This window comes from Pseudopodoces humilis, chromosome 22, assembly GCF_049639895.1.
Source record: "Pseudopodoces humilis isolate 2021_Gansu_Grassland_sample_001 chromosome 22, ASM4963989v1, whole genome shotgun sequence".
NCBI lineage: Eukaryota > Metazoa > Chordata > Aves > Passeriformes > Paridae > Pseudopodoces > Pseudopodoces humilis.
In genome coordinates, this window is record NC_142221.1 from 7493369 (window position 1) to 7506417 (window position 13049).

Below are 13049 nucleotides of genomic sequence, written 5' to 3' on the forward strand. Positions count from 1 at the left end.
GAGCGCATCTCCCGGAGCGGGGAGCGGAGCGGGGCGGGCGGAGGGTCCGCGGGGAGCGGCGGCGGGCCCGGGGCGGGGCGGGGGGCGGACCCGGGCGGTGGCGGCGGCGGCGGCGGAGCTGGGGCGGCTCAGAGCGCCCGGCTCCGCTCGCCTCCCGCTCCTGCGCCTGGCTCCGGCCGGCATGGCCGCTCCGCCGTGCCGCCGGGGCGCCGCTCCACCCCCGCTGCCGCCGGTGCTGCCGCCGGTGCTGCTGCTGCTGCTGCTGCCGCCGCCCGCCCTGCTGCTCGGCGGGCCCGGGGCCGCGGCGTCCCGGGCGCCGCCCCGGCCCCTGCCGCGTGAAGACGGTGACGGTGTCCACGCTGCCGGTGCTCCGGGAGAACGACATCAGCTGGAGCGGCGCCCCGCCGCCCGCCGCCGCCGCCGAGTCCCGCCTGCTGCTCTTCGTCCGCAGCGAGCTGCCCGGCCGCGTCGCCGTGCAGGACGATCTGGACAACACCGAGCTGCCCTTCTTCACCCTCGGTAGGCGCCCGCGCCGCTTCCCGCCCCGTCCCGTCCCGTCCCGCATCCCGCCCCGCCATCCCGGAGCATCCCCGGAGCATCCGACACCCGCCGAGCCGGCTCTGTGTCCGCCCTCCCCGCTCCGCGGGCAGCTCGATGTGTTTTGGGGCTTTCTAACCCTGTCCCTGTGCTGCATCCTGGGTTTTTAGGGTGATTTTTTATTTTTTTTTTTGCCTTTCAAGCCGGGGAGGGATTTTTTAGCAGGGCCTGAGGCTGCCGCCGCTGCCAGCCCCGGGAGGAGGAGAGCATTCCCCGGGAGGAGGAGAGCATCCCCGCGCAGGCTGGAAGTGATGGGGGCTGCCTCGTGTGCTCCAAGTTGAGCCCTGAGCCCCGAGGAGGTGCCGCCGAGCTCGGCAGAGCGGGAGAGTCTTTTTTTTTTCTAGCCAGAGCCTGATTTTATAAATGCTTCGTGTTAATTCTCGAAGCTCGCTCTCGCTTCACGCACAACTCCAGCGCCCGGGTCTGTGCGAACGCTGCAGACTTTCCTCCGCTCTCAGCTTTGTGGGGAGGGGGATGGGAACAGAAATAATTCTGTGGTCGTACTTCGGTCGCGATGCCGGATCCTGTTGTCTCGGATGGGGTGCCCGAGCTGCCTCTTGTCACTTTTATCCATTTCTGTGCGGAAATCAGCCAGTCCTCCAAGAGAACTGTTCCGAATGTCACCTGAGCGGTGCAGTGTTTACTCTGCCAGGTCACACAAGGGTTTTTGTTGATCTTTGCTTTATCCATCAGCTGTCCTGTTTTTCGGCATCCAAACCTAGGATAATTTGAGTACCTGCTTAACTCGGGTCTCAGGTATCTCTTGACACACGGGATCTTCCAGCGCATCTCTCTGTGTGCCCCAGGTCTGTCGAGGTGCGCCCATGTCCAGCTGCACTGGGGGCAGCTGACCCCAAATCTCTTCCCATACCTCGTGGAGTGATTGCCTTTCTCTGGGTGCAATGAGCAGGGGTAGGGAAATGCCTGTCCGTGTCCCCCAGCCCTGTCATTTTACCTTGTGTGAAGCTTTACTGTAGCAAACACCCTAATAAATAAGTTGGTGGTACTTCCTGAGCTTTGCAGTTTCCTTAGACACGGTTGGTCAATTGAAAAAATCCAAAACAAACCAGATACCCTGTTTCCACTAACAAGAGTGACAAAGGTTTGATGCAGCAGGAATGACGTTTACCGTACTGTGGTTAAAAGTAACAAGAAGTTTCATGGTTCACTGAGTTAATTTTCAGATTAGAGTACAGTTTCTTCAGGGACTGGGTGTGAATTGCGCATTGATCTAAATATATCAGATAGCAAAGAAACCCCTCTGTGTGAGCTTAGATAATAGCTCAAGTTGAAGGAGAGAAATTTGTCTTGATAGATCAGAGGCACGATCTTGTATAGCAAATCCTATTTCTGTGAGTGCCTGCCAGTAAAGAGACCATGTTTTCATCTAAATTTTTCCTTTACTTGCCTGGCATATTGGTTATGTGTGTACTCATGGATATGAAGCATGTCTTGTGCAAATCTGTGGGGGTTTTCCTGCCCCTTCATGAACAGAAGACCCCAAAACATCCCCTCCTGCTCCCTTGGACTTACAGACATCAGGCAGATTGGAAGATAAAAGGGAGGCTGTGCCTATGGTGGGATGGCTTCATCATGGTCCTGGAATTAATCAGTCTGTTGCCTCCAGAGAAGGTAAAACACTTGTCCTTCCCCAAGGTCTAGCTCATGAATTGCTGTGGATGTTCTGATATTTCAAATTTGTTGCATTTCTCCTGGTGTGGCAACTGTCTCGTTCGCAGTTAACTCTTCTCTGGGTGAGGGCTGTGGAGGATTTCTGCTGGTTGGTTTTCCCAGTGCAGGAATTAAGGCTGTGGTTTTCTGTGGGTGTTTTTTTTCCCCCTCTCCATCCTTTTCTAACTTCATTGATGGCTGGGAACTGGAGAGCAGCTGTTGCCTCATAATGGGCTCTTGGAGGTGAAAATCATGTAACATGCGGGGAGGGCTTGGTGGGGGCAGAGATTTCTCTTTGGCAGAATCTTTGCAGGTCCTTATCTGTAGCTGATTTCTGACGATTGTATCTCTTTCTGGTGTTGCTGGACATGTTTAGTGGCTGTCTGGGCATGAGCTCAGGAGGACACGTAAGAGCTGACGTCCTGCCGGCTGCAAATGTGTTGAGGACTCCTGAATGTCTTGGAGTGCAGGACCTTGCTATGAGCAGAGATCACTTTCTGGCCTCAGCGGGGTAAGGATGGGGCAGGATGACCTCCTAAAGCACACAGCTCAAGAGAGCCACCCTGGCTGGCATCCTGGAGGGGTTTTTGAAAGGGAAAAATGATTCAAAATAAAGAAAAGGAAGCATAAAGCTGGCAGAGCTGAGACATGGTGCTGATGCTACTGAATCTGAAGTGAAAGAAGTTGAGAAAAAATTGAGGCCACTCCATTCTGCAGGGCTCAAAAGTCTCTCCAGGCCCGGAGGCAGGAAAGAAAAGGTTGCTTTGCTTGGTGGCAATGAATTTAAGCAGCCAGGGCTGTATTCCTGGGTCTGCTCAGCAACTCCCAGCTCAGTAACCCAGTGCTGCAGCGTTCCTCTGCTGCTCCTCACTCCTTAAAATTTAAAGGATGGTGGGCAATCTATAGCTAAAGGCTGGCAGTGCCAGGGCCTTGTCTGTAGTGGTGTGAAACTTCAGGTCATGGAATCATGTAGCTTGGGAAAGATCTTTAAGATCATCAAGTCTAACTGTAAACCTAACACTGTCAAGCCCACCACTAAACCATGTCCCAAAGTGCCACATCCTCCAGGCAGATGCCCTGAATTGGTGGCTGGTACAAAGCACATGGATTGCTCTGTGTCCCTTTAAAGGATTCCTCCTTCTAGGGAGGAAACAACTTTATCTGTTCCCTAACAATATGAGATTTTATTCTCTTAAGTGCATAAAGCGAGAGCTTCCAGTGTAGCATCGCTGCCTGCGGGGCTGCCTGGTTTGCAGGAGCTGCTGAGATAGAGGAGAAATCAGCACTAGGAAACATCCACACAGCCAGGCCTGGGCCCATGGCACACTGGCAACATCAGGTGCAGCAGCAACAGGAGCAGCAGCAGCAGCAGCAGCAGCTACTCGAAGGAGGCAGGAGCCCACTAGGGGGTGGTGGGTACCCGGGGATGCTCCACAGCAGCTCTGCTCTGTGTGCTCAGGAGGGTATACCAGGGGTGCCCCACAGGAGGGTACAGGGATGCCCCATATCAGGGTATCAGGGATGCTCCATATCAGGGTATCAGGGATGCTCCATATCAGTGTATCAGGGATGCTCCATGTCAGGGTACCAGGCATGCCCCATATCAGGGTACCAGGGGTGCCCCATATCAGGGTACAGAGGTGCCCCATATCAGGGTATCAGGGATGCTCCATATCAGGGTACCAGGGGTGCCCCATATCAGGGTACAGGGGTGCCCCATATCAGGGTATCAGGGATGCTCCATGTCAGGGTACCAGGGATGCTCCACAAAAGGGTATCTGGGGATGCTCCAAAACCTCCCTTGTGTGCCCATGTGAGCACTCAGGGATGCTGGACAGCAGCTCCAGCTCTTTGTGCCTCGATGGTCACCTGCAGGAAGGTGAGGAGCTGAGAGTGGGGGTGGCTTCATCCTCTCCCAGCAAAGGTAGAAAACTTCGATTTTTTGTGCATCTCTCTTGGAGTGCAGTGGGGACCTGCTGCTGAAACACCCACTGGCAGCTCCCCGTGCTCGGTGTCCCTCCTCCAGTGGGGTGTCACAGCTCCTGTGTTTCCTACGCCTCAGTTTATTTTTTCCCTCTTGCGTTGGAGACAAGAAGGATGCTTCTCCCACTACCCCCCAGTTATGTTACTATAAAATTACTCAGCAAAGCCCAGTGGTGGCAGGAAATGACAAATGTAAGTGCCACCAGTGCATTACAAATTGCTGTGCCTCCCCTTTCCTGAAAAAGCATCCTGCCCTTTCCTTAACCTTGGATACTACTGATGCTTTGTGGCTTTTATTTCCCCCCCCTCTAATTCTCCTAGAGTTACTGTGACAAACGGTGCAGCCTATCATTGACTTTATCCTTGCACAGTGAGGTCTCTGTGGTGTGGACCTGGATTCAGTCAGCAGCCATGTGTTCCCTACAGAAGCTGCTCCATCCACCACGGCGTAGCCTGCTCCGAGGCCAATCCAGGGAATGAGGCGGTTTTCTTCCGAGCTAATTCAGATGAGCTTTGTCTATGTGTGAGCAGGTTTGTATAGAGGAGAGAGAAGAGGCAGGGCAATTTTCACCACTGCTCTCGCCCTGTAGTGGCTTACATCAGAACAGTTTACTACACACTTCTCATAAATGGCTTTAATGGGTGCTGTTTGACGGCTCTGCAGTGCTTCAAGGTGCTTTGTTTTGGCGCTTGTCACAAAACAGGCTTGTGTGTCTGCATTCCTGGTGTCCCCTTGTGGCCCCTGTGTGTGGCTGATTGATGATTGTCCCCTGCTCTTCCAGCTCCTCAGCAGTCCAGTGCCACTTCTTTCATCTTCTTCCTTAACTCTTCCCAAAGTCATCGTGTAACTTGGATTTCTCCTCTTTGGGGTAGGAGTGTTGAGTCTTGAAGGAAGGCCTGGATGTGGCACTCGGGGCTGTGGGCTGGGTGACAACGTGGTGGGGATCAGTCACAGGTTGGACTCAATTATCTTGGCCTTTTCCATCCTTAATCATTCTGAGTTTCTGTTAATACATTAAAATAAAGCACTCAGTTCCCTCTGGGCTGATTGTATTTATTACTGTTCCTAGAAATTCTTGAGCAGGGTGTTGACACGCTCATTTTGGTCACCAACTCCTGTTTGTGCAGGGGAGGTGGGGAGGCTGAAGGGTCACTTGGTGAGCACAGGTGTGACTGCAACTTACTGATGCTGCTATTCAGAAGTGCCTTTCCCTGCTTTGAGCTGGCCTGTGGGGTCCGGAGCAGCACTGTGTGGGTGCAGAGAGTGTGCCCAGTGTGCAACCCCATCATCAGGGCTTGACACCTAAAGATGGGGTGGGCTCTGCGGAAAAGCCGATGAGCAAATTCTGGTTTCTGCACCTCCCTTTGCATTAACTGCCTCCTGCTAGGTTTGAGATGCCTGGAGTATCAGCCCAGAGGTTTGGTTAATCAAGTGTTGGGGTTTATTTTTTTTGCTATTTATATTTTGTTTCTGTTCCCCAGTTAATCCAATGGAGAAAGAGTCATATCTTCCACCCCAAAGCCTCAGTGAGATGTGGTGAGGATGAGACAGGTTGGTGGGCACCTGGGACAGGGACAGATGTAGACCTGACAGTGGGGCTGCCCCTCCATTCCCATCCACAGCTCTGTGTGCTCCGGTGTCTGGGCCAGGTCCCTGGGGGTGGGGACAGCCTGGCGCGGGAGTAGGAAAGAGGAAAACCTGGTAGCAATTTTCTCCCCTCCTTGTAGGACTATGTGATTACTCCAGCTTTGCAAGATGTTGGATTTTATAGTTGGGAAGAGGAGGAAGAGGAGGGAGAGCCCAGCTCAGGGTGGGGTTGTACTGGTGATGTGGATGCTGAGCTGCAGCTCTGCAAGCATTATAACCCCCAGAAAGGCTCCAGGCAAAAGCTGCCCAGGAAAATGGGTCAGTCCTGAGGCCATCCCTTCCCTCCCCAGGAGCGAAGTTGAACATTTCTTGTGCAGCACGGCGGGCTGTGGGCTTGACAGGGATTTTGCTTTGTCTCAGGTATTTTCTGGGCTGAATATCCCAGTTAAAGCTGGGAATGTGTAGCTGAGAGCAGGCTATGCTTGGGGAGCTGCTGCTTTCCAAGAGTACCCGCGCTGACCAGCTAGTGGCAACAGAAGATTAACTATGGAGGGAGAGAGGAGCTGGAGCTGCAGCTGAGCTGCCACAGGAGGAGGCTGGTGGCTGGGGATCCCCCCCTGCTCCCCCTAACCCCCAGCTGGATTTCCATGATGTCTGTGTGCCAGAGGCTTTTGTTGCTCTTTTTCAGGAAGAATTAATGAGCTTTTATTCAGAATTATGCAGAGCTCTTGCAGTCCTCCGTGGGGAATGGGGTGGTGGATGACCTCCGAGTGCCACCACGCAGATGGATGTCACCTCCAAAACTTGCTGCCTGTTCCCTCCTAGGCCCTAAAAGTGAGAACCTCAGTGGTGTGATGGGCAAGTCTTTGTGCTGCCTCGGTGACATGGTGCTGATGTGTGGTGTTGGCTGGCTGTGAAACAGGGCTGGGCCCTTGGGCTTTCCTGGTGTGACAGGAGCTCATGCAGGGACTGGCTGGGACAATGGGAGAACGGAGTGATGCCAAGTGTGGGAATGGGGAGGCATTGATCTGTGCTTCTTTGACATACATTTACAGGTGCAGGTGGCTTGAGAAACACTGCCATCACACCAAAATGCCGTGTAGAGCATGGGGCAGGCTGGGGATGGAGCTGAAAGAAAAGAGGATGCCTTGATTGATGCCTTTCATCATCTGAAATGTGCACAGCACAGCCTGTGCCCAAGTGTCCCCCTCCTGTAACAACCATCTGAAATGGGGAACAATGAACCTTGGCCTGTGTTCCTGTGCTGCTCCCCAGTCCTGCCCCGTCACTACCTGTGGGGTGCACGATGGCATTGAGCAGAGATGGTTCTTGAGCACAGCCAGCTTAAGAAATGGGGCCACTTAAAAGAATTGAATGCTTGTGCTGCTGCTCGGGTCTCAGCTAATGCAGTTACGGTTTCCAGTGTCCAGACAGTGTGGAGACACTTAATGGTATTGAAGAAGCAGAATGGCATGCAGAGGGGACGAGCAGTGATCTTGGCTGCTGTGTCTGCACTGGCTGGGTGAGGCTTTCTGGTTGTCTCCTAGGAAGGGGGAAAGTGGGGAAGAAAATCGCAGAGTAAAGGTTTTGGCCCGTTGTTCCCTTTGGGTGCCTTCCCCGTTGGCTCTGCAAGAAGCCATGCTCTTGGGTGCTTCCTGTGCTGCTGCAGGTCAGGGGGAAGAAGGGATTCCTTGCAGGGGGAAGGTTGGGCTGTGACTGCCAGTGAGAAGATGGGACAGACAAGATTTGGAGCCAGAGCTCTGCCTGTGGGTGCAGGTGGCTGGTGGGGAGGGGGCAGAGCACCAGTTCTCTCTGTTTCACATTATCTGTCCCTCACCACTCCTGCACTCCTTTCTCTGTGCTTTCACCTCTCCTTAGTGCAAGACAAAGTCTGTAGGAAACCTTGGCTGGCTTTGAAGGCAGCAGCAAAAGGGGAGAAATTTTCCATTAGCAGCATCAGCAGTATAAGAGATTTTTTCCCAGTCACCTGGTAACTGCTGTATTTAGGGAGATTACTGAGCTGATGGTGCTGCTCCCAGGCATATGCATGGCAGTGATCCTATTAGGAGAGGGAGGCAAGGGATGGTCACACACAGGGAGGTGGGCTGCTGAAGGTCAGCTGTGCAGGGAGAGAGGACCCGTGGGACCTCCTGTGCTCCAAAATCTGCTCCTCCAGAGCAGGGGAATGGCACAGAAGTGGCACTGCCAGCTGCACTCAGGGGCTGCAGAGTGGGGATCCCCAGGGCTGGGGGCTTGCACATCCTCGGAGGAGCAGGGAATGTCTGGCTCCAGCCTGGTTTGAGGCTGGGCTGGGGTTTCGATGTGTGGTTCTTTCTGTGGGCTGGGATGTGCCTGCCGAGGGACACTGCCCTGCCTCTGCTCTGGGCTCACTACAGAGGTGAGCCCAGCCTCCTCTGTAGGGTCTGTAGAACTGGGGTGCAGGTTCTGAGGACCCCAGCTTTGCTCCCAGCCATGACCACACTCACAAGAGCTCAGCTGTGCTGGTGCCTTTGAGGATTTGATTCTTTTTCCCTCCCTTTTCTCTCTCCTGGGCAGCGGGGTGGCCTCGCCTGTGGCTGGATCCTTGCCCTGGCTGTGCTGTGTGAGCTGGGCTCCCTGGCCAGCCCCAGGGCTCCTGGCTGCCACATGAGCTGGCATTCCCAAGTGTGCCTGGGACCGTCCCAAGGCCGTTCACAGCCCGGATCCTTCCCTTGCTGCTCCCTGTGCTTCTCCAGCAATCGGTGTTCCAGCGAGCACAACACATCCCTAAACTGTGGGATCAAGTGACAGAATATCCGAGCTGGCAGCAGCATAGGAATGTTTGTGTTGCCTCAAGCCAACTGCTCAGCAACATCAGCTTCCTGCTGCAGTGCTCCGTGCCGGGGTGGGAACACGGGGTGGGAACACGGCGTGGTCTGGGGGTGTGAGCAGGGAAGGGGGGCTGCAGCAGAGGTGTTCCCTGCAGCCCTGCACCAGGATCTGCTGCTCATCCACCCTGGCCAGAAAAGCCCGTCCCTCAGCTCACTCTTGCTGTGGATGTTGCTTTTGCTGCCAGGTGGCCTGATGAGGTAAAAGTTGGTGCCACTGAGCAGATGAACTCGTCGTGCAGGTGCCCCCAGAGCAAGGTTTGCTCTTCTAGGCATTTTCCCACTCAGATGGACTTGCTGGGATGATGTGGCTCCTGTGAGAGCTGCTGCCATGTGTTCCCACCTCACTCTGTTACTCAGCCCTGCCTTGCCCAGGCTGCTGTGTGGGGTGAAGGGTGAAAGCCTTTACCTTGGCTTGCTGGGCCTGAGCAGTCACCTGTGTGATGGGTCCAGCTTGGGTGGGGGCTCTGGAGAGCTTTGGGGGCTTATTGGGACATCCTGATATGTCCCTTTTCCTTCTACCCCCATCACACTTCTTCCATGTCCTTTGAACCTCCCACCTGTTTAAATCAGAGGGGTTTAAACTCTGTTCCCCTGCCCTACCCAGGGAATTCCTCCCAGCCTTTTTGTTGCAGTCGCACTCCTTGTTCCTCTGACTGTAATATCCTGGGAAATCTGGCCAGAGAGAGGTGCCCAGGCAGACAAATGTGTTGGGCAGGTGATCCAAAAGGATCTGTATTCCCCACCCTCCCTTCTGTGCCATCCAAATGGGGCAGCCCATGGTCAAGCTGTGTCCACAGCAAACATCTCCCATTACCTTCTGCCTGGAGCAGAAGTTCAGGGTGGGCAGCTCGGGGTATTCCAGGGGACGCAGTGCTGGCTACCACTTAATTAATGTTGGCTCAACTGATGGAGCCTCCTGGCCCTTACTGGGGGTGGCTTGGACGGGACGCTGTGAAGAGGGTCCAGCAGAAAAGGAGGGATAGGACGCAGTGAGAGCAGCATTTTGGGAAGCTGACAGGTACATTTGGGAGTCAGACATGTTGCAGGCTGGAAGCCCATCCAGAGAGGTGACGTTGGCCTTATCTGTGCAGGCAGGTCCTGCTGCCAGCAGCTCGGTGGCCGCTCCGCCTGCCGCCTTCCCATCAGGGGCTTTGGCATTTTTCCTCCCCTGCAGAGGGGAGGGAGGGCTGCAGGGCTGCATTTGTCACCTGAAGAGCCCCCGGGCTTCGGCTGAACTTTGTGTTGCAGCAATAAAACCATGCTAGGAAATGTGTGCTGTAACAAAGCCCGTGGATATAATACATCCGTATCACACTGTACCTTTCATCTTGAAGGATTCCCAAGGAGCTTTACAAACTCGCTGTGCTGCAGCCTGCTAGGGTGACTGAATGTTATCAGGAGCAGCGGCAGTCTAATCTCTGTGGTAGTATTTCCCCCCTTGCAGGGGGAACTTTATGAAGTCTGGTCTCAGAGTAGCGCTGTGATGGTGTTTTCCTCTAAGCCTGAGTTTCTCGGGAGAAACAGACAAACCGTGTAGCTGTTTGTTATGCAAAACCACCAAAGAAATATTTTTCCTGGGGCAGTAGGAGTGGGTGGGAATTACTTTCACACAGCTTCAACAGCTTTGCATCTTGACAGAAGAGGCATTCGCAGGGGAATGTGCCCTCCGTGCAGCCCCAGAGAGGGGATGATAAAGTTTAAACGCTTGAGGAATTGCTTCTGGGCCTTAGCAGGGTGGTAGAGTTCAGCTGGCAGGGCAGTTCTTGGGAGGGAAACACTAAATGTCTACCTGAAATACTTGTTGTGTGAGTCTTTTGTCAGCTGATGTTCCCTTCTGTCTGTGCAGTCAGTCCTGGAGCCAGCTGGTGCCTCCAGCTGGGTCTGCATCCCACAGCCTCTGGTAACACTGGGCACTCGCTGTCTGTGCGGTGGGAGCAGGGAAGGGTGATGCCTCCATCGCCCGTGCTGCTCTCCACACCCAGCTGGGTGTATTTTCACTGCTCTTGACTTACCTGGAGCTGTGGGAGGCACCTGAAGGTGCTGCCAGTGGTGACAGAGCCTAAAAACCAAAACTGATGGCAGGACCAGGCGGTTTCAGAGGCCTAGGCTTGAAGCACGGCGGGAAGCTGGAATCTATTTTGGTTTGGAGTGGTACGTGTTTAGCCTGTTTTGTTTAGCAGTTTGTTTATGGGATGTGTTTTCCCATTCCGTGTAGCTCCCCAAATGTGTGCTATAAACAAACTGTAAAATCAAAAGCAGCCTCTCTACGTGTTCCCATCAAAAGCATCACAGGAGAGGCAGAGTGCGTGGTGCCTGCCAGCCTCAGGTCCCCCCTTCAGCAGGAGCAAACACACCAGTGAGGGAGGCTGTTCTGTCAGGTTTGAGTATGGGAATTGCTGTGGGCACTGCTGGGATGGAGCAGGGATATCTCAGGACCCTTTTGTCCATTTGCACTTGCTCCAAAGCTTCCCAAGCTCATCCCCGAGGAATTCGAGTGCTGGCTCCTGCTGCTCCTTTAGCTTTGCTTGCTTCCCTGAGTCCCATCGGGGTGATTCCCCAGGCCACGAGGAATGGGATGTGCTGGTTCCAGCACCATTCACAGAGCCTGGGCGTTAAGAACCTTCAAAATGGATCAAATTTCCAACAGGCATTAGAGGTTTGTGCCTGTTCTTACTGCAACCATTGCAGTCTCACACCTTGTACTGGAGCAACAGCCGTGTGTTTCTTGCTTTAATTTTCCTGACTGTGATCAGAAGGGCTGGAAGTTCATTTAATCAAACAGCAACAGCCTGGCCTTTTAACACAATTCAAGAAGCCAGAGCTGCACGAAGACACAAACTCCACTACATTGCTTTACATCTTCCAGCCCTTGCCGTTTCCCCCGCCGGTGTTTGCCGCTCTCCCAGCTGAGCAGCGCAGTTGTCCTCGCTGTGTTCCTGCCTTCTGCTGTGTCAGGGGAGGAAATCCATTATCTGGGGGATGGCAGCTGGGAGGGAGGTCGGGGACACGCTGCCTGTAGGGGCTGCTCGCAGCCAGCGTGGGGTCTTGCCGGAGAGGCAGACACGCTGCTCCTTGCTGTACTCGATTTTATTCTGCTTTTGTAGCAGCTGCCTTTGCTGCTTGGCTGACAAGCTGTTCCTTAACGTGCCGTGGCCCAGAGGTGTGTGGGGATGGGGACAGGAGCTGGGATTTGGGCAGGATGGAGGCTCCATGAGCCAGAGGTGGAGGGGATGCTGCCGGCCTCAGGGATTCTGCCAAGCTCGGGTTCTGCTCCCCAGGAGCGCTGCCTGAAATCCCGTGTGCTGCCCAAAACTGTGTGCTGAAGGAAGTATCCTCTGCTGCCTGGGCTTGTCTTTTGAAGACTGCTGTAAAACCTTTTCCCTCCTCTGTGATGAAGGGTTTTACAGTGTGCTGCAAAGAGCCACTTAAAAGCAAAACAGGAGGGAAAAAATCCTGTTTGCAACACTTCTCCCGCCTGAGTTGGGTGGTGTGAGATATGGGGTGGTTGTAGGGGATGCTGCCGAAAGTTGAGCCTCTTGAGAGCCTGTTCTGTGCTAAACAATCCATTGGTGTTTCTCCTGTGGCACCTTCCAGCTCCATTTCCTCCCCAAAATCATGTTTCCCACTGCTCAAAGGCTTCTCTGGTTTGAGATGTGCTTTAAGTCGTGTAAAGCCAAATTTTACTAGGCTGCGGTCTCCAAAACTTTTCTCCAGCAGAAACGGTGCAAATTTATCCATGGATAAACCTTTCCCACAGCTGAGGCAGGTCTGTGGTCACCTCACATTGCAAAGCAGCCCTTGTCCTGCAGCCTGGCTCTCCAGGGCCCTGCTGAGGGAGGACAGCTCCAAGCTGAGGGGTTTGGGCTGGGAAAGAAGGTGATATTTTTGCTGCGGCTCAAAAGGCAAAGGCATTTCTGTGGATTCAGAGCCGTGGGTTTTTTTAACTGCTGCTTGTTTTGATCATCTCTCTACTAAACTGCTCTGGATGTGCCTAAGGGCAAAGAAGCAGGTGTTAATGTTAATATCCTGCTCTTTTTGCTGTTGTTAGATTCTGGGGAAGCTGTTGGTTGGAATGGTGCTTCTCTCAGCCCTGGCAGCTGCAAGGCCAGGTGAGACCTGCTGAGAGGAGACCGGTGCTGGACCTGGCTGGGAACAGGCTGCAGCCTTAAATTGGCTGCTAATGGCTCTGCAGCTTCCCTGCTCTTCTCCATGCTCTCCTTCTTCCAGCTCTGAAAATATTTGCAGCAGTTAGGGCTGTGCCCAGGGGCATTTTCATTCCTGGCATGAACTGAATTAGAGGGAATGGTTGGGCTGGGAGAGCGGTCTCACAGTGGGCAGCA

At 54.0% G+C, this 13049-nt stretch overlaps 1 protein-coding gene across 1 annotated transcript in view; it reads left to right on the forward strand.

Moving 5' to 3' along the window:
* The first annotated feature begins 371 nt into the window (after positions 1-371).
* The window catches only part of ASTN2 (astrotactin 2), a 304458-nt gene continuing 291780 nt past the window's right edge, over positions 372-13049 (forward strand). The window contains exon 1 of the mRNA XM_005527196.3: positions 372-519. The gene's annotated coding sequence lies outside the window, so the exon portion shown is untranslated. The remainder of the gene's footprint in view (positions 520-13049) is intronic.